We start from the raw sequence: 24,488 nt of genomic DNA on the forward strand, positions 1-24,488 counted from the left end.
CTGGTTTTGTTCCTCATGTTCTGGTTTTATTCCTCAGGCCCTGGTTTTATTCCTTGGGGTTTCGTTTTGTTCCTCGGGCTCTGCTTTATTTCCACGGGCTCTGGTTTTGTTCCTCGAGCTCTGGTTTTGTTCCTCGAGGGCTGGTTTTGTTCCTTGGGCTATGGTTTTCTTTCTCGGGCTCTGGCTTGGTTCCTCGGGTCCTGGTTTTTTCCTCGGGCTCTATTTTTGTTCCTCGGGCTCTTGTTTTCTTCCTCAGGCTCTGGTTTTGTTCCTCGGGCTCTGGTTTTGTTCCTCGGGCTCTCGTTTTGTTCCTCGGGCTCTGCTTTATTTCCACGGGCTCTGGTTTTGTTCCTCGAGCTCTGGTTTTGTTCCTCGAGGGCTGGTTTTGTTCCTTGGGCTATGGTTTTCTTTCTCGGGCTCTGGCTTGGTTCCTCGGGTCCTGGTTTTTTCCTCGGGCTCTATTTTTGTTCCTCGGGCTCTTGTTTTCTTCCTCAGGCTCTGGTTTTGTTCCTCGGGCTCTGGTTTTGTTCCTCGGGCTCTCGTTTTGTTCCTCGGGCTCTGCTTTATTTCCACGGGCTCTGGTTTTGTTCCTCGAGCTCTGGTTTTGTTCCTCGAGGGCTGGTTTTGTTCCTTGGGCTATGGTTTTCTTTCTCAGGCTCTGGCTTGGTTCCTCGGGTCCTGGTTTTTTCCTCGGGCTCTATTTTTGTTCCTCGGGCTCTTGTTTTCTTCCTCAGGCTCTGGTTTTGTTCCTCGGGCTCTGGTTTTGTTCCTCGGGCTCTGGCTTGGTTCCTCGGGCCCTGGTTTTTTGCCTCGGGCTCTGGTTTTGTTCCTCGGGCTCTGGTTTTGTTCCTCGGTTTCTGGTTTGGTTCCTCGGGCCCTGGTTTTATTCCACGGGCTCTGGTTTTCTTCCTATGGCCCTCTTTTTGTTCTTCAGGTCCTCCTTTTTGTCCTTGGGTTCTGGTTTTGTTCCTCGGGCTCTGGTTTTCTTCCTCAGGATCTGGTTTTGTTCCTCGAGCTCTGGTTTTGTTCCTTGGGCACTGGTTTTGTTCCTCGGGCTCTCGTTTTCTTCCTCGGACTCTCGTTTTGTTCCTCGGGTTCTGGTTTTGTTCCTTGAGCTCTGGTTTTCTTCTTTGGGCTCTGGTTTTCTTCCTCAGGCTCTGGTTTTGTTGCTCGGGCTCTGCATTTCTTCCTCGAGCTCTCGTTTTTTTCTTCAGGCCCTAGATTTGTTCCTCGGGCCCTGGTTGTGTTCCTCGGGCTCTGGTTTTGTTCCTCGAGCTCTGGTTTTGTTCCTTTGGCACTGGTTTTGTTCCTTGAGCTCTAGTTTTGTTCTTCGAGCTCTGGTTTTGTTCCTGGGGCTCTGGTTTTCTTTCACGGGCTCTGGTTTTGTTCCTCATGTTCTGGTTTTATTCCTCAGGCCCTGGTTTTATTCCTTGGGGTTTCGTTTTGTTCCTCGGGCTCTGCTTTATTTCCACGGGCTCTGGTTTTGTTCCTCGAGCTCTGGTTTTGTTCCTCGAGGGCTGGTTTTGTTCCTTGGGCTATGGTTTTCTTTCTCGGGCTCTGGCTTGGTTCCTCGGGTCCTGGTTTTTTCCTCGGGCTCTATTTTTGTTCCTCGGGCTCTTGTTTTCTTCCTCAGGCTCTGGTTTTGTTCCTCGGGCTCTGGTTTTGTTCCTCGGGCTCTCGTTTTGTTCCTCGGGCTCTGCTTTATTTCCACGGGCTCTGGTTTTGTTCCTCGAGCTCTGGTTTTGTTCCTCGAGGGCTGATTTTGTTCCTTGGGCTATGGTTTTCTTTCTCAGGCTCTGGCTTGGTTCCTCGGGTCCTGGTTTTTTCCTCGGGCTCTATTTTTGTTCCTCGGGCTCTTGTTTTCTTCCTCAGGCTCTGGTTTTGTTCCTCGGGCTCTGGTTTTGTTCCTCGGGCTCTCGTTTTGTTCCTCGGGCTCTGCTTTATTTCCACGGGCTCTGGTTTTGTTCCTCGAGCTCTGGTTTTGTTCCTCGAGGGCTGGTTTTGTTCCTTGGGCTATGGTTTTCTTTCTCAGGCTCTGGCTTGGTTCCTCGGGTCCTGGTTTTTTCCTCGGGCTCTATTTTTGTTCCTCGGGCTCTTGTTTTCTTCCTCAGGCTCTGGTTTTGTTCCTCGGGCTCTGGTTTTGTTCCTCGGGCTCTCGTTTTGTTCCTCGGGCTCTGCTTTATTTCCACGGGCTCTGGTTTTGTTCCTCGAGCTCTGGTTTTGTTCCTCGAGGGCTGGTTTTGTTCCTTGGGCTATGGTTTTCTTTCTCGGGCTCTGGCTTGGTTCCTCGGGTCCTGGTTTTTTCCTCGGGCTCTATTTTTGTTCCTCGGGCTCTTGTTTTCTTCCTCAGGCTCTGGTTTTGTTCCTCGGGCTCTGGTTTTGTTCCTCGGGCTCTCGTTTTGTTCCTCGGGCTCTGCTTTATTTCCACGGGCTCTGGTTTTGTTCCTCGAGCTCTGGTTTTGTTCCTCGAGGGCTGGTTTTGTTCCTTGGGCTATGGTTTTCTTTCTCAGGCTCTGGCTTGGTTCCTCGGGTCCTGGTTTTTTCCTCGGGCTCTATTTTTGTTCCTCGGGCTCTTGTTTTCTTCCTCAGGCTCTGGTTTTGTTCCTCGGGCTCTGGTTTTGTTCCTCGGGCTCTGGCTTGGTTCCTCGGGCCCTGGTTTTTTGCCTCGGGCTCTGGTTTTGTTCCTCGGGCTCTGGTTTTGTTCCTCGGTTTCTGGTTTGGTTCCTCGGGCCCTGGTTTTATTCCACGGGCTCTGGTTTTCTTCCTATGGCCCTCTTTTTGTTCTTCAGGTCCTCCTTTTTGTCCTTGGGTTCTGGTTTTGTTCCTCGGGCTCTGGTTTTCTTCCTCAGGATCTGGTTTTGTTCCTCGAGCTCTGGTTTTGTTCCTTGGGCACTGGTTTTGTTCCTCGGGCTCTCGTTTTCTTCCTCGGACTCTCGTTTTGTTCCTCGGGTTCTGGTTTTGTTCCTTGAGCTCTGGTTTTCTTCTTTGGGCTCTGGTTTTCTTCCTCAGGCTCTGGTTTTGTTGCTCGGGCTCTGCATTTCTTCCTCGAGCTCTCGTTTTTTTCTTCAGGCCCTAGATTTGTTCCTCGGGCCCTGGTTGTGTTCCTCGGGCTCTGGTTTTGTTCCTCGAGCTCTGGTTTTGTTCCTTTGGCACTGGTTTTGTTCCTTGAGCTCTAGTTTTGTTCTTCGAGCTCTGGTTTTGTTCCTGGGGCTCTGGTTTTCTTTCACGGGCTCTGGTTTTGTTCCTCATGTTCTGGTTTTATTCCTCAGGCCCTGGTTTTATTCCTTGGGGTTTCGTTTTGTTCCTCGGGCTCTGCTTTATTTCCACGGGCTCTGGTTTTGTTCCTCGAGCTCTGGTTTTGTTCCTCGAGGGCTGGTTTTGTTCCTTGGGCTATGGTTTTCTTTCTCGGGCTCTGGCTTGGTTCCTCGGGTCCTGGTTTTTTCCTCGGGCTCTATTTTTGTTCCTCGGGCTCTTGTTTTCTTCCTCAGGCTCTGGTTTTGTTCCTCGGGCTCTGGTTTTGTTCCTCGGGCTCTCATTTTGTTCCTCGGGCTCTGCTTTATTTCCACGGGCTCTGGTTTTGTTCCTCGAGCTCTGGTTTTGTTCCTCGAGGGCTGATTTTGTTCCTTGGGCTATGGTTTTCTTTCTCAGGCTCTGGCTTGGTTCCTCGGGTCCTGGTTTTTTCCTCGGGCTCTATTTTTGTTCCTCGGGCTCTTGTTTTCTTCCTCAGGCTCTGGTTTTGTTCCTCGGGCTCTGGTTTTGTTCCTCGGGCTCTCGTTTTGTTCCTCGGGCTCTGCTTTATTTCCACGGGCTCTGGTTTTGTTCCTCGAGCTCTGGTTTTGTTCCTCGAGGGCTGGTTTTGTTCCTTGGGCTATGGTTTTCTTTCTCGGGCTCTGGCTTGGTTCCTCGGGTCCTGGTTTTTTCCTCGGGCTCTATTTTTGTTCCTCGGGCTCTTGTTTTCTTCCTCAGGCTCTGGTTTTGTTCCTCGGGCTCTGGTTTTGTTCCTCGGGCTCTCGTTTTGTTCCTCGGGCTCTGCTTTATTTCCACGGGCTCTGGTTTTGTTCCTCGAGCTCTGGTTTTGTTCCTCGAGGGCTGGTTTTGTTCCTTGGGCTATGGTTTTCTTTCTCAGGCTCTGGCTTGGTTCCTCGGGTCCTGGTTTTTTCCTCGGGCTCTATTTTTGTTCCTCGGGCTCTTGTTTTCTTCCTCAGGCTCTGGTTTTGTTCCTCGGGCTCTGGTTTTGTTCCTCGGGCTCTGGCTTGGTTCCTCGCGCCCTGGTTTTTTGCCTCGGGCTCTGGTTTTGTTCCTCGGGCTCTGGTTTTGTTCCTCGGTTTCTGGTTTGGTTCCTCGGGCCCTGGTTTTATTCCACGGGCTCTGGTTTTCTTCCTATGGCCCTCTTTTTGTTCTTCAGGTCCTCCTTTTTGTCCTTGGGTTCTGGTTTTGTTCCTCGGGCTCTGGTTTTCTTCCTCAGGATCTGGTTTTGTTCCTCGAGCTCTGGTTTTGTTCCTTGGGCACTGGTTTTGTTCCTCGGGCTCTCGTTTTCTTCCTCGGACTCTCGTTTTGTTCCTCGGGTTCTGGTTTTGTTCCTTGAGCTCTGGTTTTCTTCTTTGGGCTCTGGTTTTCTTCCTCAGGCTCTGGTTTTGTTGCTCGGGCTCTGCATTTCTTCCTCGAGCTCTCGTTTTTTTCTTCAGGCCCTAGATTTGTTCCTCGGGCCCTGGTTGTGTTCCTCGGGCTCTGGTTTTGTTCCTCGAGCTCTGGTTTTGTTCCTTTGGCACTGGTTTTGTTCCTTGAGCTCTAGTTTTGTTCTTCGAGCTCTGGTTTTGTTCCTGGGGCTCTGGTTTTCTTTCACGGGCTCTGGTTTTGTTCCTCATGTTCTGGTTTTATTCCTCAGGCCCTGGTTTTATTCCTTGGGGTTTCGTTTTGTTCCTCGGGCTCTGCTTTATTTCCACGGGCTCTGGTTTTGTTCCTCGAGCTCTGGTTTTGTTCCTCGAGGGCTGGTTTTGTTCCTTGGGCTATGGTTTTCTTTCTCAGGCTCTGGCTTGGTTCCTCGGGTCCTGGTTTTTTCCTCGGGCTCTATTTTTGTTCCTCGGGCTCTTGTTTTCTTCCTCAGGCTCTGGTTTTGTTCCTCGGGCTCTGGTTTTGTTCCTCGGGCTCTGGCTTGGTTCCTCGGGCCCTGGTTTTTTGCCTCCGGCTCTGGTTTTGTTCCTCGGGCTCTGGTTTTGTTCCTCGGTTTCTGGTTTGGTTCCTCGGGCCCTGGTTTTATTCCACGGGCTCTGGTTTTCTTCCTATGGCCCTCTTTTTGTTCTTCAGGTCCTCCTTTTTGTCCTTGGGTTCTGGTTTTGTTCCTCGGGCTCTGGTTTTCTTCCTCAGGATCTGGTTTTGTTCCTCGAGCTCTGGTTTTGTTCCTTGGGCACTGGTTTTGTTCCTCGGGCTCTCGTTTTCTTCCTCGGACTCTCGTTTTGTTCCTCGGGTTCTGGTTTTGTTCCTTGAGCTCTGGTTTTCTTCTTTGGGCTCTGGTTTTCTTCCTCAGGCTCTGGTTTTGTTGCTCGGGCTCTGCATTTCTTCCTCGAGCTCTCGTTTTTTTCTTCAGGCCCTAGATTTGTTCCTCGGGCCCTGGTTGTGTTCCTCGGGCTCTGGTTTTGTTCCTCGAGCTCTGGTTTTCTTCCTTTGGCACAGGTTTTGTTCCTTGAGCTCTAGTTTTGTTCTTCGAGCTCTGGTTTTGTTCCTGGGGCTCTGGTTTTCTTTCACGGGCTCTGGTTTTGTTCCTCATGTTCTGGTTTTATTCCTCAGGCCCTGGTTTTATTCCTTGGGGTTTCGTTTTGTTCCTCGGGCTCTGCTTTATTTCCACGGGCTCTGGTTTTGTTCCTCGAGCTCTGGTTTTGTTCCTCGAGGGCTGGTTTTGTTCCTTGGGCTATGGTTTTCTTTCTCGGGCTCTGGCTTGGTTCCTCGGGTCCTGGTTTTTTCCTCGGGCTCTATTTTTGTTCCTCGGGCTCTTGTTTTCTTCCTCAGGCTCTGGTTTTGTTCCTCGGGCTCTGGTTTTGTTCCTCGGGCTCTGGCTTGGTTCCTCGCGCCCTGGTTTTTTGCCTCGGGCTCTGGTTTTGTTCCTCGGGCTCTGGTTTTGTTCCTCGGTTTCTGGTTTGGTTCCTCGGGCCCTGGTTTTATTCTACGGGCTCTGGTTTTCTTCCTATGGCCCTCTTTTTGTTCTTCAGGTCCTCCTTTTTGTCCTTGGGTTCTGGTTTTGTTCCTCGGGCTCTGGTTTTCTTCCTCAGGATCTGGTTTTGTTCCTCGAGCTCTGGTTTTGTTCCTGGGGCACTGGTTTTGTTCCTCGGGCTCTCGTTTTCTTCCTCGGACTCTCGTTTTGTTCCTCGGGTTCTGGTTTTGTTCCTTGAGCTCTGGTTTTCTTCTTTGGGCTCTGGTTTTCTTCCTCAGGCTCTGGTTTTGTTGCTCGGGCTCTGCATTTCTTCCTCGAGCTCTCGTTTTTTTCTTCAGGCCCTAGATTTGTTCCTCGGGCCCTGGTTGTGTTCCTCGGGCTCTGGTTTTGTTCCTCGAGCTCTGGTTTTGTTCCTTTGGCACTGGTTTTGTTCCTTGAGCTCTAGTTTTGTTCTTCGAGCTCTGGTTTTGTTCCTGGGGCTCTGGTTTTCTTTCACGGGCTCTGGTTTTGTTCCTCATGTTCTGGTTTTATTCCTCAGGCCCTGGTTTTATTCCTTGGGGTTTCGTTTTGTTCCTCGGGCTCTGCTTTATTTCCACGGGCTCTGGTTTTGTTCCTCGAGCTCTGGTTTTGTTCCTCGAGGGCTGGTTTTGTTCCTTGGGCTATGGTTTTCTTTCTCAGGCTCTGGCTTGGTTCCTCGGGTCCTGGTTTTTTCCTCGGGCTCTATTTTTGTTCCTCGGGCTCTTGTTTTCTTCCTCAGGCTCTGGTTTTGTTCCTCGGGCTCTGGTTTTGTTCCTCGGGCTCTGGCTTGGTTCCTCGGGCCCTGGTTTTTTGCCTCCGGCTCTGGTTTTGTTCCTCGGGCTCTGGTTTTGTTCCTCGGTTTCTGGTTTGGTTCCTCGGGCCCTGGTTTTATTCCACGGGCTCTGGTTTTCTTCCTATGGCCCTCTTTTTGTTCTTCAGGTCCTCCTTTTTGTCCTTGGGTTCTGGTTTTGTTCCTCGGGCTCTGGTTTTCTTCCTCAGGATCTGGTTTTGTTCCTCGAGCTCTGGTTTTGTTCCTTGGGCACTGGTTTTGTTCCTCGGGCTCTCGTTTTCTTCCTCGGACTCTCGTTTTGTTCCTCGGGTTCTGGTTTTGTTCCTTGAGCTCTGGTTTTCTTCTTTGGGCTCTGGTTTTCTTCCTCAGGCTCTGGTTTTGTTGCTCGGGCTCTGCATTTCTTCCTCGAGCTCTCGTTTTTTTCTTCAGGCCCTAGATTTGTTCCTCGGGCCCTGGTTGTGTTCCTCGGGCTCTGGTTTTGTTCCTCGAGCTCTGGTTTTCTTCCTTTGGCACAGGTTTTGTTCCTTGAGCTCTAGTTTTGTTCTTCGAGCTCTGGTTTTGTTCCTGGGGCTCTGGTTTTCTTTCACGGGCTCTGGTTTTGTTCCTCATGTTCTGGTTTTATTCCTCAGGCCCTGGTTTTATTCCTTGGGGTTTCGTTTTGTTCCTCGGGCTCTGCTTTATTTCCACGGGCTCTGGTTTTGTTCCTCGAGCTCTGGTTTTGTTCCTCGAGGGCTGGTTTTGTTCCTTGGGCTATGGTTTTCTTTCTCGGGCTCTGGCTTGGTTCCTCGGGTCCTGGTTTTTTCCTCGGGCTCTATTTTTGTTCCTCGGGCTCTTGTTTTCTTCCTCAGGCTCTGGTTTTGTTCCTCGGGCTCTGGTTTTGTTCCTCGGGCTCTGGCTTGGTTCCTCGCGCCCTGGTTTTTTGCCTCGGGCTCTGGTTTTGTTCCTCGGGCTCTGGTTTTGTTCCTCGGTTTCTGGTTTGGTTCCTCGGGCCCTGGTTTTATTCTACGGGCTCTGGTTTTCTTCCTATGGCCCTCTTTTTGTTCTTCAGGTCCTCCTTTTTGTCCTTGGGTTCTGGTTTTGTTCCTCGGGCTCTGGTTTTCTTCCTCAGGATCTGGTTTTGTTCCTCGAGCTCTGGTTTTGTTCCTGGGGCACTGGTTTTGTTCCTCGGGCTCTCGTTTTCTTCCTCGGACTCTCGTTTTGTTCCTCGGGTTCTGGTTTTGTTCCTTGAGCTCTGGTTTTCTTCTTTGGGCTCTGGTTTTCTTCCTCAGGCTCTGGTTTTGTTGCTCGGGCTCTGCATTTCTTCCTCGAGCTCTCGTTTTTTTCTTCAGGCCCTAGATTTGTTCCTCGGGCCCTGGTTGTGTTCCTCGGGCTCTGGTTTTGTTCCTCGAGCTCTGGTTTTGTTCCTTTGGCACTGGTTTTGTTCCTTGAGCTCTAGTTTTGTTCTTCGAGCTCTGGTTTTGTTCCTGGGGCTCTGGTTTTCTTTCACGGGCTCTGGTTTTGTTCCTCATGTTCTGGTTTTATTCCTCAGGCCCTGGTTTTATTCCTTGGGGTTTCGTTTTGTTCCTCGGGCTCTGCTTTATTTCCACGGGCTCTGGTTTTGTTCCTCGAGCTCTGGTTTTGTTCCTCGAGGGCTGGTTTTGTTCCTTGGGCTATGGTTTTCTTTCTCGGGCTCTGGCTTGGTTCCTCGGGTCCTGGTTTTTTCCTCGGGCTCTATTTTTGTTCCTCGGGCTCTTGTTTTCTTCCTCAGGCTCTGGTTTTGTTCCTCGGGCTCTGGTTTTGTTCCTCGGGCTCTGGCTTGGTTCCTCGGGCCCTGGTTTTTTGCCTCCGGCTCTGGTTTTGTTCCTCGGGCTCTGGTTTTGTTCCTCGGTTTCTGGTTTGGTTCCTCGGGCCCTGGTTTTATTCCACGGGCTCTGGTTTTCTTCCTATGGCCCTCTTTTTGTTCTTCAGGTCCTCCTTTTTGTCCTTGGGTTCTGGTTTTGTTCCTCGGGCTCTGGTTTTCTTCCTCAGGATCTGGTTTTGTTCCTCGAGCTCTGGTTTTGTTCCTTGGGCACTGGTTTTGTTCCTCGGGCTCTCGTTTTCTTCCTCGGACTCTCGTTTTGTTCCTCGGGTTCTGGTTTTGTTCCTTGAGCTCTGGTTTTCTTCTTTGGGCTCTGGTTTTCTTCCTCAGGCTCTGGTTTTGTTGCTCGGGCTCTGCATTTCTTCCTCGAGCTCTCGTTTTTTTCTTCAGGCCCTAGATTTGTTCCTCGGGCCCTGGTTGTGTTCCTCGGGCTCTGGTTTTGTTCCTCGAGCTCTGGTTTTCTTCCTTTGGCACAGGTTTTGTTCCTTGAGCTCTAGTTTTGTTCTTCGAGCTCTGGTTTTGTTCCTGGGGCTCTGGTTTTCTTTCACGGGCTCTGGTTTTGTTCCTCATGTTCTGGTTTTATTCCTCAGGCCCTGGTTTTATTCCTTGGGGTTTCGTTTTGTTCCTCGGGCTCTGCTTTATTTCCACGGGCTCTGGTTTTGTTCCTCGAGCTCTGGTTTTGTTCCTCGAGGGCTGGTTTTGTTCCTTGGGCTATGGTTTTCTTTCTCGGGCTCTGGCTTGGTTCCTCGGGTCCTGGTTTTTTCCTCGGGCTCTATTTTTGTTCCTCGGGCTCTTGTTTTCTTCCTCAGGCTCTGGTTTTGTTCCTCGGGCTCTGGTTTTGTTCCTCGGGCACTGGCTTGGTTCCTCGGGCCCTGGTTTTTTGCCTCGGGCTCTGGTTTTTATCCTCGGGCTCTGGTTTTGTTCCTCGGTTTCTGGTTTGGTTCCTCGGGCCCTGGTTTTATTCCACGGGCTCTGGTTTTCTTCCTATGGCCCTCTTTTTGTTCTTCAGGTCCTCCTTTTTGTCCTTGGGTTCTGGTTTTGTTCCTCGGGCTCTGGTTTTCTTCCTCAGGATCTGGTTTTGTTCCTCGAGCTCTCGTTTTGCTCCTTGGTCACTGGTTTTGTTCCTCGGGCTCTCGTTTTCTTCCTCGGACTCTCGTTTTGTTCCTCGGGTTCTGGTTTTGTTCCTTGAGCTCTGTTTTTGTTCCTCGGGCTCTGGTTTTCTTCCTCAGGCTCTGGTTTTATTCCTCGGGCTCCAGATTTCTTCCTCGAGCTCTCGTTTTCTTCTTCACGCCCTGGATTTGTTCCTCGGGTTCTGTTTTTGTTCCTCGGGCTGTGGTTGTGTTCCTCGGGCTCTGGTTTTGTTCCTCGAGCTCTGGTTGTGTTCCTTGGGCTCTGGTTTTGTTCCTTGAGCTCTAGTTTTGTTCTTCGAACTCTGGTTTTGTTCCTGCGGCTCTGGTTTTCTTTCACGGGCTCTGGTTTTGTTCCTCATGTTCTGGTTTTATTCCTCAGGCCCTGGTTTTATTCCTCGGGCTCTCGTTTTGTTCCTCGGGCTCTGCTTTATTTCCACGGGCTCTGGTTTTGTTCCTCGAGCTCTGGTTTTGTTCCTCGAGGGCTGGTTTTGTTCCTTGGGCTATGGTTTTCTTTCTCGGGCTCTGGCTTGGTTCCTCGGGCCCTGGTTTTTTGCCTCGGGCTCTGGTTTTGTTCCTCGGGCTCTGGTTTTGTTCCTCGGTTTCTGGTTTGGTTCCTCGGGCCCTGGTTTTATTCCACGGGCTCTGGTTTTCTTCCTATGGCCCTCTTTTTGTTCTTCAGGTCCTCCTTTTTGTCCTTGGGTTCTGGTTTTGTTCCTCGGGCTCTGGTTTTCTTCCTCAGGATCTGGTTTTGTTCCTCGAGCTCTGGTTTTGTTCCTTGGGCACTGGTTTTGTTCCTCGGGCTCTCGTTTTCTTCCTCGGACTCTCGTTTTGTTCCTCGGGTTCTGGTTTTGTTCCTTGAGCTCTGGTTTTCTTCTTTGGGCTCTGGTTTTCTTCCTCAGGCTCTGGTTTTGTTGCTCGGGCTCTGGATTTCTTCCTCGAGCTCTTGTTTTCTTCTTCAGGCCCTAGATTTGTTCCTCGGGCCCTGGTTGTGTTCCTTGGGCTCTGGTTTTGTTTCTCGTGCTCTGGTTTTGTTCCATGGGCACTGGTTTTGTTCCTCGGGCTCTCGTTTTCTTCCTCGGACTCTCGTTTTGTTCCTCGGGTTCTGGTTTTTTTTCCTTCAGCTCTGTTTTTTTTCCTCGGGCTCTGGTTTTCTTCCTCAGGCTCTGGTTTTATTCCTCGGCCTCCGGATTTCTTCCTCGAGCTCTCGTTTTCTTCTTCACGCCCTGGATTTGTTCCTCGGGTTCTGTTTTTGTTCCTCGGGCTGTGGTTGTGTTCCTCGGGCTCTGGTTTTGTTCCTCGAGCTCTGGTTGTGTTCCTTGGGCTCTGGTTTTGTTCCTTGAGCTCTAGTTTTGTTCTTCGAGCTCTGGTTTTGTTCCTGCGGCTCTGGTTTTCTTTCACGGGCTCTGGTTTTGTTCCTCATGTTCTGGTTTTATTCCTCAGGCCCTGGTTTTATTCCTCGGGCTCTCGTTTTGTTCCTCGGGCTCTGCTTTATTTCCACGGGCTCTGGTTTTGTTCCTCGAGCTCTGGTTTTGTTCCTCGAGGGCTGGTTTTGTTCCTTGGGCTATGGTTTTCTTTCTCGGGCTCTGGCTTGGTTCCTCGGGTCCTGGTTTTTTCCTCGGGCTCTCTTTTTGTTCCTCGGGCTCTTGTTTTCTTCCTCAGGCTCTGGTTTTGTTCCTCGGGCTCTGGTTTTGTTCCTCGGGCACTGGCTTGGTTCCTCGGGCCCTGGTTTTTTGCCTCGGGCTCTGGTTTTTATCCTCGGGCTCTGGTTTTGTTCCTCGGTTTCTGGTTTGGTTCCTCGGGCCCTGGTTTTATTCCACGGGCTCTGGTTTTCTTCCTATGGCCCTCGTGTTGTTCTTCAGGTCCTCCTTTTTGTCCTTGGGTTCTGGTTTTGTTCCTCGGGCTCTGGTTTTCTTCCTCAGGATCTGGTTTTGTTCCTTGAGCTCTGGTTTTGTTCCTTGGGCACTGGTTTTGTTCCTCGGGCTCTCGTTTTCTTCCTCGGACTCTCGTTTTGTTCCTCGGGTTCTGGTTTTGTTCCTTGAGCTCTGGTTTTCTTCTTTGGGCTCTGGTTTTCTTCCTCAGGCTCTGGTTTTGTTGCTCGGGCTCTGGATTTCTTCCTCGAGCTCTCGTTTTCTTCTTCAGGCCCTAGATTTGTTCCTCGGGCCCTGGTTGTGTTCCTCGGGCTCTGGTTTTGTTTCTCGTGCTCTGGTTTTGTTCCTTTGGCACTGGTTTTGTTCCTCGGGCTCTCGTTTTCTTCCTCGGACTCTCGTTTTGTTCCTCGGGTTCTGTTTTTTTTTCCTTCAGCTCTGTTTTTTTTCCTCGGGCTCTGGTTTTCTTCCTCAGGCTCTGGTTTTATTCCTCGGCCTCCGGATTTCTTCCTCGAGCTCTCGTTTTCTTCTTCACGCCCTGGATTTGTTCCTCGGGTTCTGTTTTTGTTCCTCGGGCTGTGGTTGTGTTCCTCGGGCTCTGGTTTTGTTCCTCGAGCTCTGGTTGTGTTCCTTGGGCTCTGGTTTTGTTCCTTGAGCTCTAGTTTTGTTCTTCGAGCTCTGGTTTTGTTCCTGCGGCTCTGGTTTTCTTTCACGGGCTCTGGTTTTGTTCCTCATGTTCTGGTTTTATTCCTCAGGCCCTGGTTTTATTCCTCGGGCTCTCGTTTTGTTCCTCGGGCTCTGCTTTATTTCCACGGGCTCTGGTTTTGTTCCTCGAGCTCTGGTTTTGTTCCTCGAGGGCTGGTTTTGTTCCTTGGGCTATGGTTTTCTTTCTCGGGCTCTGGCTTGGTTCCTCGGGTCCTGGTTTTTTCCTCGGGCTCTATTTTTGTTCCTTGGGCTCTTGTTTTCTTCCTCAGGATCTGGTTTTGTTCCTCGAGCTCTGGTTTTGTTCCTTGGGCACTGGTTTTGTTCCTCGGGCTCTCGTTTTCTTCCTCGGACTCTCGTTTTGTTCCTCGGGTTCTGGTTTTGTTCCTTGAGCTCTGTTTTTTTTCCTCGGGCTCTGGTTTTCTTCCTCAGGCTCTGGTTTTATTCCTCGGGCTCCGGATTTCTTCCTCGAGCTCTGGTTTTCTTCCTCAGGATCTGGATTTGTTCCTCGGGCTGTGGTTGTGTTCCTCGGGCTCTGGTTTTGTTCCTCGAGCTCTGGTTGTGTTCCTTGGGCTCTGGTTTTGTTCCTTGAGCTCTAGTTTTGTTCTTCGAGCTCTGGTTTTGTTCCTGGGGCTCTGGTTTTCTTTCACGGGCTCTGGTTTTGTTCCTCATGTTCTGGTTTTATTCCTCAGGCCCTGGTTTTATTCCTCGGGGTTTCGTTTTGTTCCTCCGGCTCTGCTTTATTTCCACGGGCTCTGGTTTTGTTCCTCGAGCTCTGGTTTTGTTCCTCGAGGGCTGGTTTTGTTCCTTGGGCTATGGTTTTCTTTCTCGGGCTCTGGCTTGGTTCCTCGGGTCCTGGTTTTTTCCTCGGGCTCTATTTTTGTTCCTCGGGCTCTTGTTTTCTTCCTCAGGCTCTGGTTTTGTTCCTCGGGCTCTGGTTTTGTTCCTCGGGCTCTGGCTTGGTTCCTCGGGCCCTGGTTTTTTGCCTCGGGCTCTGGTTTTGTTCCTCGGGCTCTGGTTTTGTTCCTCGGTTTCTGGTTTGGTTCCTCGGGCCCTGGTTTTATTCCACGGGCTCTGGTTTTCTTCCTATGGCCCTCTTTTTGTTCTTCAGGTCCTCCTTTTTGTCCTTGGGTTCTGGTTTTGTTCCTCGGGCTCTGGTTTTCTTCCTCAGGATCTGGTTTTGTTCCTCGAGCTCTGGTTTTGTTCCTTGGGCACTGGTTTTGTTCCTCGGGCTCTCGTTTTCTTCCTCGGACTCTCGTTTTGTTCCTCGGGTTCTGGTTTTTTTCCTTGAGCTCTGTTTTTTTTCCTCGGGCTCTGGTTTTCTTCCTCAGGCTCTGGTTTTGTTGCTCGGGCTCCGGATTTCTTCCTCGAGCTCTCGTTTTCTTCTTCACGCCCTGGATTTGTTCCTCGGGTTCTGTTTTTGTTCCTCGGGCTGTGGTTGTGTTCCTTGGGCTCTGGTTTTGTTCCTCGAGCTCTGGTTGTGTTCCTTGGGCTCTGGTTTTGTTCCTTGAGCTCTAGTTTTGTTCTTCGAGCTCTGGTTTTGTTCCTGGGGCTCTGGTTTTCTTTCACGGGCTCTGGTTTTGTTCCTCATGTTCTGGTTTTATTCCTCAGGCCCTGGTTTTATTCCTCGGGCTCTCGTTTTGTTCCTCGGGCTCTGCTTTATTTCCACGGGCTCTGGTTTTGTTCCTCGAGCTCTGGTTTTGTTCCTCGAGGGCTGGTTTTGTTCCTTGGGCTATGGTTTTCTTTCTCGGGCTCTGGCTTGGTTCCTCGGGTCCTGGTTTTTTCCTCGGGCTCTATTTTTGTTCCTCGGGCTCTTGTTTTCTTCCTCAGGCTCTGGTTTTGTTCCTCGGGCTCTGGTTTTGTTCCTCGGGCTCTGGCTTGGTTCCTCGGGCCCTGGTTTTTTGCCTCGGGCTCTGGTTTTGTTCCTCGGGCTCTGGTTTTGTTCCTCGGTTTCTGGTTTGGTTCCTCGGGCCCTGGTTTTATTCCACGGGCTCTGGTTTTCTTCCTATGGCCCTCGTGTTGTTCTTCAGGTCCTCCTTTTTGTCCTTGGGTTCTGGTTTTGTTCCTCGGGCTCTGGTTTTCTTCCTCAGGATCTGGTTTTGTTCCTTGAGCTCTGGTTTTGTTCCTTGGGCACTGGTTTTGTTCCTCGGGCTCTCGTTTTCTTCCTCGGACTCTCGTTTTGTTCCTCGTGCTCTGGTTTTGTTCCTTGAGCTCTGTTTTTTTTCCTCGGGCTCTGGTTTTCTTCCTCAGGCTCTGGTTTTATTCCTCGGGCTCTGGATTTCTTCCTCGAGCTCTCGTTTTCTTCTTCACGCCCTGGATTTGTTCCTCGGGTTCTGTTTTTGTTCCTCGGGCTGTGGTTGTGTTCCTCGGGCTCTGGTTTTGTTCCTCGAGCTCTGGTTGTGTTCCTTGGGCTCTGGTTTTGTTCCTTGAGCTCTAGTTTTGTTCTTCGAGCTCTGGTTTTGTTCCTGGGGCTCTGGTTTTCTTTCACGGGCTCTGGTTTTGTTCCTCATGTTCTGGTTTTATTCCTGAGGCCCTGGTTTTATTCCTCGGGCTCTCGTTTTGTTCCTCGGGCTCTGCTTTATTTCCACGGGCTCTGGTTTTGTTCCTCGAGCTCTGGTTTTGTTCCTCGAGGCCTGGTTTTGTTCCTTGGGCTATGGTTTTCTTTCTCGGGCTCTGGCTTGGTTCCTCGGGTCCTGGTTTTTTCCTCGGGCTCTCTTTTTGTTCCTCGGGCTCTTGTTTTCTTCCTCAGGCTCTGGTTTTGTTCCTCGGGCTCTGGTTTTGTTCCTCGGGCTCTGGTTTTGTTCCTCGAGGGCTGGTTTTGTTCCTTGGGCTATGGTTTTCTTTCTCGGGCTCTGGCTTGGTTCCTCGGGTCCTGGTTTTTTCCTCGGGCTCTCTTTTTGTTCCTCGGGCTCTTGTTTTCTTCCTCAGGCTCTGGTTTTGTTCCTCGGGCTCTGGTTTTGTTCCTCGGGCTCTGGTTTTGTTCCTCGAGGGCTGGTTTTGTTCCTCGGGCTCTTGTTTTCTTCCTCAGGCTCTGGTTTTGTTCCTCGGGCTCTGGTTTTGTTCCTCGGGCTCTGGCTTGGTTCCTCGGGCCCTGGTTTTTTGCCTCGGCCTCTGGTTTTGTTCCTCGGGCTCTGGTTTTGTTCCTCGGTTTCTGGTTTTGTTCCTCGGGCCCTGGTTTTATTCCACGGGCTCTGGTTTTCTTCCTATGGCCCTCTTTTTGTTCTTCAGGTCCTCCTTTTTGTCCTTGGGTTCTGGTTTTGTTCCTCGGGCTCTGGTTTTCTTCCTCAGGATCTGGTTTTGTTCCTCGGGCTCTGGTTTTCTTCCTCAGGATCTGGTTTTGTTCCTCGAGCTCTGGTTTTGTTCCTTGGGCACTGGTTTTGTTCCTCGGGCACTGGTTTTGTTCCTCGGGCTCTCGTTTTCTTCCTCGGATTCTCGTTTTGTTCTTCGGGTTCTGGTTTTGTTCCTTGAGCTCTGGTTTTCTTCTTTGGGCTCTGGTTTTCTTCCTCAGGCTCTGGTTTTGTTGCTCGGACTATGCATTTCTTCCTCGAGCTCTCGTTTTTTTCTTCAGGCCCTAGATTTGTTCCTCGGGCCCTGGTTGTGTTCCTTGGGCTCTGGTTTTGTTCCTCGAGCTCTGGTTTTGTTCCTTGGGCACTGGTTTTGTTCCTCGGGCTCTCGTTTTCTTCCTCGGACTCTCGTTTTTTTCCTCTGGTTCTGTTTTTTTTCCTTGAGCTCTGTTTTTTTTCCTCGGGCTCTGGTTTTCTTCCTCAGGCTCTGGTTTTATTCCTCGGGCTCTGGTTTTCTTCATCGGTTTCTGGTTTGGTTCCTCGGGCCCTGGTTTTATTCCACGGGCTCTGGTTTTCTTCCTATGGCCCTCTTTTTGTTCTTCAGGTCCTCCTTTTTGTCCTTGGGTTCTGGTTTTGGTCCTCGGGCTCTGGTTTTCTTCCTCAGGATCTGGTTTTGTTCCTCGAGCTCTGGTTTTGTTCCTTGGGCACTGGTTTTGTTCCTCGGGCTCTCGTTTTCTTCCTCGGACTCTCGTTTTGTTCCTCGGGTTCTGGTTTTGTTCCTTGAGCTCTGGTTTTCTTCTTTGGGCTCTGGTTTTCTTCCTCAGGCTCTGGTTTTGTTGCTCGGGCTCTGCATTTCTTCCTCGAGCTCTCGTTTTTTTCTTCAGGCCCTAGATTTGTTCCTCGGGCCCTGGTTGTGTTCCTTGGGCTCTGGTTTTGTTTCTCGTGCTCTGGTTTTGTTCCATGGGCACTGGTTTTGTTCCTCGGGCTCTCGTTTTCTTCCTCGGGTTCTGGTTTTTTTCCTTGAGCTCTGTTTTTTTTCCTTGAGCTCTGGTTTTCTTCCTCAGGCTCTGGTTTTATTCCTCGGGCTCCGGATTTCTTCCTCGAGCTCTCGTTTTCTTCTTCACGCCCTGGATTTGTTCCTCGGGTTCTGTTTTTGTTCCTCGGGCTGTGGTTGTGTTCCTCGGGCTCTGGTTTTGTTCCTCGAGCTCTGGTTGTGTTCCTTGGGCTCTGGTTTTGTTCCTTGAGCTCTAGTTTTGTTCTTCGAGCTCTGGTTTTGTTCCTGGGGCTCTGGTTTTCCTTCACGGGCTCTGGTTTTGTTCCTCATGTTCTGGTTTTATTCCTCAGGCCCTGGTTTTATTCCTCGGGCTCTCGTTTTGTTCCTCGGGCTCTGCTTTATTTCCACGGGCTCTGGTTTTGTTCCTCGAGCTCTGGTTTTGTTCCTCGAGGGCTGGTTTTGTTCCTTGGGCTATGGTTTTCTTTCTCGGGCTCTGGCTTGGTTCCTCGGGTCCTGGTTTTTTCCTCGGGCTCTATTTTTGTTCCTCGGGCTCTTGTTTTCTTCCTCAGGCTCTGGCTTTGTTCCTCGGGCTCTGGTTTTGTTCCTCGGGCTCTGGCTTGGTTCCTCGCGCCCTGGTTTTTTGCCTCGGGCTCTGGTTTTGTTCCTCGGGCTCTGGTGTTGTTCCTCGGTTTCTGGTTTGGTTCCTCGGGCCCTGGTTTTACTCCACGGGCTCTGGTTTTCTTCCTATGGCCCTCTTTTTGTTCTTCAGGTCCTCCTTTTTGTCCTTGGGTTCTGGTTTTGTTCCTCGGGCTCTGGTTTTCTTCCTCAGGATCTGGTTTTGTTCCTCGAGCTCTGGTTTTGTTCCTTGGGCACTGGTTTTGTTCCTCGGGCTCTCGTTTTCTTCCTCGGACTCTCGTTTTGTTCCTCGGGTTCTGGTTTTGTTCCTTGAGCTCTGGTTTTCTTCTTTGGGCTCTGGTTTTCTTCCTCAGGCTCTGGTTTTGTTGCTCGGGCTCTGCATTTCTTCCTCGAGCTCTCGTTTTTTTCTTCAGGCCCTAGATTTGTTCCTCGGGCTCTGGTTGTGTTCCTCGAGCTCTGGTTGTGTTCCTTGGGCTCTGGTTTTGTTCCTTGAGCTCTAGTTTTGTTCTTCGAGCTCTGGTTTTGTTCCTGGGGCTCTGGTTTTCTTTCACGGGCTCTGGTTTTGTTCCTCATGTTCTGGTTTTATTCCTCAGGCCCTGGTTTTATTCCTCGGGGTTTCGTTTTGTTCCTCGGGCTCTGCTTTATTTCCACGGGCTCTGGTTTTGTTCCTCGAGCTCTGGTTTTGTTCCTCGAGGGCTGGTTTTGTTCCTTGGGCTATGGTTTTCTTTCTCGGGCTCTGGCTTGGTTCCTCGGGTCCTGGTTTTTTCCTCGGGCTCTATTTTTGTTCCTCGGGCTCTTGTTTTCTTCCTCAGGCTCTGGTTTTATTCCTCGGGCTCTGGTTTTCTTCATCGGTTTCTGGTTTGGTTCCTCGGGCCCTGGTTTTATTCCACGGGCTCTGGTTTTCTTCCTATGGCCCTCTTTTTGTTCTTCAGGTCCTCCTTTTTGTCCTTGGGTTCTGGTTTTGGTCCTCGGGCTCTGGTTTTCTTCCTCAGGATCTGGTTTTGTTCCTCGAGCTCTGGTTTTGTTCCTTGGGCACTGGTTTTGTTCCTCGGGCTCTCGTTTTCTTCCTCGGACTCTCGTTTTGTTCCTCGGGTTCTGGTTTTGTTCCTTGAGCTCTGCTTTTCTTCTTTGGGCTCTGGTTTTCTTCCTCAGGCTCTGGTTTTGTTGCTCGGGCTCTGCATTTCTTCCTCGAGCTCTCGTTTTTTTCTTCAGGCCCTAGATTTGTTCCTCGGGCCCTGGTTGTGTTCCTTGGGCTCTGGTTTTGTTTCTCGTGCTCTGGTTTTGTTCCATGGGCACTGGTTTTGTTCCTCGGGCTCTCGTTTTCTTCCTCGGGTTCTGGTTTTTTTCCTTGAGCTCTGTTTTTTTTCCTTGAGCTCTGGTTTTCTTCCTCAGGCTCTGGTTTTATTCCTCGGGCTCCGGATTTCTTCCTCGAGCTCTCGTTTTCTTCTTCACGCCCTGGATTTGTTCCTCGGGTTCTGTTTTTGTTCCTCGGGCTGTGGTTGTGTTCCTCGGGCTCTGGTTTTGTTCCTCGAGCTCTGGTTGTGTTCCTTGGGCTCTGGTTTTGTTCCTTGAGCTCTAGTTTTGTTCTTCGAGCTCTGGTTTTGTTCCTGGGGCTCTGGTTTTCCTTCACGGGCTCTGGTTTTGTTCCTCATGTTCTGGTTTTATTCCTCAGGCCCTGGTTTTATTCCTCGGGCTCTCGTTTTGTTCCTCGGGCTCTGCTTTATTTCCACGGGCTCTGGTTTTGTTCCTCGAGCTCTGGTTTTGTTCCTCGAGGGCTGGTTTTGTTCCTTGGGCTATGGTTTTCTTTCTCGGGCTCTGGCTTGGTTCCTCGGGTCCTGGTTTTTTCCTCGGGCTCTCTTTTTGTTCCTCGGGCTCTTGTTTTCTTCCTCAGGCTCTGGCTTTGTTCCTCGGGCTCTGGTTTTGTTCCTCGGGCTCTGGCTTGGTTCCTCGCGCCCTGGTTTTTTGCCTCGGGCTCTGGTTTTGTTCCTCGGGCTCTGGTGTTGTTCCTCGGTTTCTGGTTTGGTTCCTCGGGCCCTGGTTTTACTCCACGGGCTCTGGTTTTCTTCCTATGGCCCTCTTTTTGTTCTTCAGGTCCTCCTTTTTGTCCTTGGGTTCTGGTTTTGTTCCTCGGGCTCTGGTTTTCTTCCTCAGGATCTGGTTTTGTTCCTCGAGCTCTGGTTTTGTTCCTTGGGCACTGGTTTTGTTCCTCGGGCTCTCGTTTTCTTCCTCGGACTCTCGTTTTGTTCCTCGGGTTCTGGTTTTGTTCCTTGAGCTCTGGTTTTCTTCTTTGGGCTCTGGTTTTCTTCCTCAGGCTCTGGTTTTGTTGCTCGGGCTCTGCATTTCTTCCTCGAGCTCTCGTTTTTTTCTTCAGGCCCTAGATTTGTTCCTCGGGCCCTGGTTGTGTTCCTCGGGCTCTGGTTTTGTTCCTCGAGCTCTGGTTTTGTTCCTTTGGCACTGGTTTTGTTCCTTGAGCTCTAGTTTTGTTCTTCGAGCTCTGGTTTTGTTCCTGGGGCTCTGGTTTTCTTTCACGGGCTCTGGTTTTGTTCCTCATGTTCTGGTTTTATTCCTCAGGCCCTGGTTTTATTCCTTGGGGTTTCGTTTTGTTCCTCGGGCTCTGCTTTATTTCCACGGGCTCTGGTTTTGTTCCTCGAGCTCTGGTTTTGTTCCTCGAGGGCTGGTTTTGTTCCTTGGGCTATGGTTTTCTTTCTCAGGCTCTGGCTTGGTTCCTCGGGTCCTGGTTTTTTCCTCGGGCTCTATTTTTGTTCCTCGGGCTCTTGTTTTCTTCCTCAGGCTCTGGTTTTGTTCCTCGGGCTCTGGTTTTGTTCCTCGGGCTCTGGCTTGGTTCCTCGGGCCCTGGTTTTTTGCCTCCGGCTCTGGTTTTGTTCCTCGGGCTCTGGTTTTGTTCCTCGGTTTCTGGTTTGGTTCCTCGGGCCCTGGTTTTATTCCACGGGCTCTGGTTTTCTTCCTATGGCCCTCTTTTTGTTCTTCAGGTCCTCCTTTTTGTCCTTGGGTTCTGGTTTTGTTCCTCGGGCTCTGGTTTTCTTCCTCAGGATCTGGTTTTGTTCCTCGAGCTCTGGTTTTGTTCCTTGGGCACTGGTTTTGTTCCTCGGGCTCTCGTTTTCTTCCTCGGACTCTCGTTTTGTTCCTCGGGTTCTGGTTTTGTTCCTTGAGCTCTGGTTTTCTTCTTTGGGCTCTGGTTTTCTTCCTCAGGCTCTGGTTTTGTTGCTCGGGCTCTGCATTTCTTCCTCGAGCTCTCGTTTTTTTCTTCAGGCCCTAGATTTGTTCCTCGGGCCCTGGTTGTGTTCCTCGGGCTCTGGTTTTGTTCCTCGAGCTCTGGTTTTCTTCCTTTGGCACAGGTTTTGTTCCTTGAGCTCTAGTTTTGTTCTTCGAGCTCTGGTTTTGTTCCTGGGGCTCTGGTTTTCTTTCACGGGCTCTGGTTTTGTTCCTCATGTTCTGGTTTTATTCCTCAGGCCCTGGTTTTATTCCTTGGGGTTTCGTTTTGTTCCTCGGGCTCTGCTTTATTTCCACGGGCTCTGGTTTTGTTCCTCGAGCTCTGGTTTTGTTCCTCGAGGGCTGGTTTTGTTCCTTGGGCTATGGTTTTCTTTCTCGGGCTCTGGCTTGGTTCCTCGGGTCCTGGTTTTTTCCTCGGGCTCTATTTTTGTTCCTCGGGCTCTTGTTTTCTTCCTCAGGCTCTGGTTTTGTTCCTCGGGCTCTGGTTTTGTTCCTCGGGCTCTGGCTTGGTTCCTCGCGCCCTGGTTTTTTGCCTCGGGCTCTGGTTTTGTTCCTCGGGCTCTGGTTTTGTTCCTCGGTTTCTGGTTTGGTTCCTCGGGCCCTGGTTTTATTCTACGGGCTCTGGTTTTCTTCCTATGGCCCTCTTTTTGTTCTTCAGGTCCTCCTTTTTGTCCTTGGGTTCTGGTTTTGTTCCTCGGGCTCTGGTTTTCTTCCTCAGGATCTGGTTTTGTTCCTCGAGCTCTGGTTTTGTTCCTGGGGCACTGGTTTTGTTCCTCGGGCTCTCGTTTTCTTCCTCGGACTCTCGTTTTGTTCCTCGGGTTCTGGTTTTGTTCCTTGAGCTCTGGTTTTCTTCTTTGGGCTCTGGTTTTCTTCCTCAGGCTCTGGTTTTGTTGCTCGGGCTCTGGATTTCTTCCTCGAGCTCTCGTTTTTTTCTTCAGGCCCTAGATTTGTTCCTCGGGCCCTGGTTGTGTTCCTCGGGCTCTGGTTTTGTTCCTCGAGCTCTGGTTTTCTTCCTTTGGCACTGGTTTTGTTCCTTGAGCTCTAGTTTTGTTCTTCGAGCTCTGGTTTTGTTCCTGGGGCTCTGGTTTTCTTTCACGGGCTCTGGTTTTGTTCCTCATGTTCTGGTTTTATTCCTCAGGCCCTGGTTTTATTCCTTGGGGTTTCGTTTTGTTCCTCGGGCTCTGCTTTATTTCCACGGGCTCTGGTTTTGTTCCTCGAGCTCTGGTTTTGTTCCTCGAGGGCTGGTTTTGTTCCTTGGGCTATGGTTTTCTTTCTCGGGCTCTGGCTTGGTTCCTCGGGTCCTGGTTTTTTCCTCGGGCTCTATTTTTGTTCCTCGGGCTCTTGTTTTCTTCCTCAGGCTCTGGTTTTGTTCCTCGGGCTCTGGTTTTGTTCCTCGGGCTCTGGCTTGGTTCCTCGGGCCCTGGTTTTTTGCCTCCGGCTCTGGTTTTGTTCCTCGGGCTCTGGTTTTGTTCCTCGGTTTCTGGTTTGGTTCCTCGGGCCCTGGTTTTATTCCACGGGCTCTGGTTTTCTTCCTATGGCCCTCTTTTTGTTCTTCAGGTCCTCCTTTTTGTCCTTGGGTTCTGGTTTTGTTCCTCGGGCTCTGGTTTTCTTCCTCAGGATCTGGTTTTGTTCCTCGAGCTCTGGTTTTGTTCCTTGGGCACTGGTTTTGTTCCTCGGGCTCTCGTTTTCTTCCTCGGACTCTCGTTTTGTTCCTCGGGTTCTGGTTTTGTTCCTTGAGCTCTGGTTTTCTTCTTTGGGCTCTGGTTTTCTTCCTCAGGCTCTGGTTTTGTTGCTCGGGCTCTGCATTTCTTCCTCGAGCTCTCGTTTTTTTCTTCAGGCCCTAGATTTGTTCCTCGGGCCCTGGTTGTGTTCCTCGGGCTCTGGTTTTGTTCCTCGAGCTCTGGTTTTCTTCCTTTGGCACAGGTTTTGTTCCTTGAGCTCTAGTTTTGTTCTTCGAGCTCTGGTTTTGTTCCTGGGGCTCTGGTTTTCTTTCACGGGCTCTGGTTTTGTTCCTCATGTTCTGGTTTTATTCCTCAGGCCCTGGTTTTATTCCTTGGGGTTTTGTTTTGTTCCTCGGGCTCTGCTTTATTTCCACGGGCTCTGGTTTTGTTCCTCGAGCTCTGGTTTTGTTCCTCGAGGGCTGGTTTTGTTCCTTGGGCTATGGTTTTCTTTCTCGGGCTCTGGCTTGGTTCCTCGGGTCCTGGTTTTTTCCTCGGGCTCTATTTTTGTTCCTCGGGCTCTTGTTTTCTTCCTCAGGCTCTGGTTTTGTTCCTCGGGCTCTGGTTTTGTTCCTCGGGCACTGGCTTGGTTCCTCGGGCCCTGGTTTTTTGCCTCGGGCTCTGGTTTTTATCCTCGGGCTCTGGTTTTGTTCCTCGGTTTCTGGTTTGGTTCCTCGGGCCCTGGTTTTATTCCACGGGCTCTGGTTTTCTTCCTATGGCCCTCGTGTTGTTCTTCAGGTCCTCCTTTTTGTCCTTGGGTTCTGGTTTTGTTCCTCGGGCTCTGGTTTTCTTCCTCAGGATCTGGTTTTGTTCCTCGAGCTCTCGTTTTGTTCCTTGGTCACTGGTTTTGTTCCTCGGGCTCTCGTTTTCTTCCTCGGACTCTCGTTTTGTTCCCCGGGTTCTGGTTTTGTTCCTTGAGCTCTGTTTTTGTTCCTCGGGCTCTGGTTTTCTTCCTCAGGCTCTGGTTTTATTCCTCGGGCTCCAGATTTCTTCCTCGAGCTCTCGTTTTCTTCTTCACGCCCTGGATTTGTTCCTCGGGTTCTGTTTTTGTTCCTCGGGCTGTGGTTGTGTTCCTCGGGCTCTGGTTTTGTTCCTCGAGCTCTGGTTGTGTTCCTTGGGCTCTGGTTTTGTTCCTTGAGCTCTAGTTTTGTTCTTCGAACTCTGGTTTTGTTCCTGCGGCTCTGGTTTTCTTTCACGGGCTCTGGTTTTGTTCCTCATGTTCTGGTTTTATTCCTCAGGCCCTGGTTTTATTCCTCGGGCTCTCGTTTTGTTCCTCGGGCTCTGCTTTATTTCCACGGGCTCTGGTTTTGTTCCTCGAGCTCTGGTTTTGTTCCTCGAGGGCTGGTTTTGTTCCTTGGGCTATGGTTTTCTTTCTCGGGCTCTGGCTTGGTTCCTCGGGCCCTGGTTTTTTGCCTCGGGCTCTGGTTTTGTTCCTCGGGCTCTGGTTTTGTTCCTCGGTTTCTGGTTTGGTTCCTCGGGCCCTGGTTTTATTCCACGGGCTCTGGTTTTCTTCCTATGGCCCTCTTTTTGTTCTTCAGGTCCTCCTTTTTGTCCTTGGGTTCTGGTTTTGTTCCTCGGGCTCTGGTTTTCTTCCTCAGGATCTGGTTTTGTTCCTCGAGCTCTGGTTTTGTTCCTTGGGCACTGGTTTTGTTCCTCGGGCTCTCGTTTTCTTCCTCGGACTCTCGTTTTGTTCCTCGGGTTCTGGTTTTGTTCCTTGAGCTCTGGTTTTCTTCTTTGGGCTCTGGTTTTCTTCCTCAGGATCTGGTTTTGTTGCTCGGGCTCTGCATTTCTTCCTCGAGCTCTTGTTTTCTTCTTCAGGCCCTAGATTTGTTCCTCGGGCCCTGGTTGTGTTCCTTGGGCTCTGGTTTTGTTTCTCGTGCTCTGGTTTTGTTCCATGGGCACTGGTTTTGTTCCTCGGGCTCTCGTTTTCTTCCTCGGACTCTCGTTTTGTTCCTCGGGTTCTGGTTTTTTTTCCTTCAGCTCTGTTTTTTTTCCTCGGGCTCTGGTTTTCTTCCTCAGGCTCTGGTTTTATTCCTCGGCCTCCGGATTTCTTCCTCGAGCTCTCGTTTTCTTCTTCACGCCCTGGATTTGTTCCTCGGGTTCTGTTTTTGTTCCTCGGGCTGTGGTTGTGTTCCTCG

Source organism: Calonectris borealis, unplaced genomic scaffold (genome assembly GCF_964195595.1).
Source record: "Calonectris borealis unplaced genomic scaffold, bCalBor7.hap1.2 HAP1_SCAFFOLD_33, whole genome shotgun sequence".
In the NCBI taxonomy this organism is placed as follows: domain Eukaryota; kingdom Metazoa; phylum Chordata; class Aves; order Procellariiformes; family Procellariidae; genus Calonectris; species Calonectris borealis.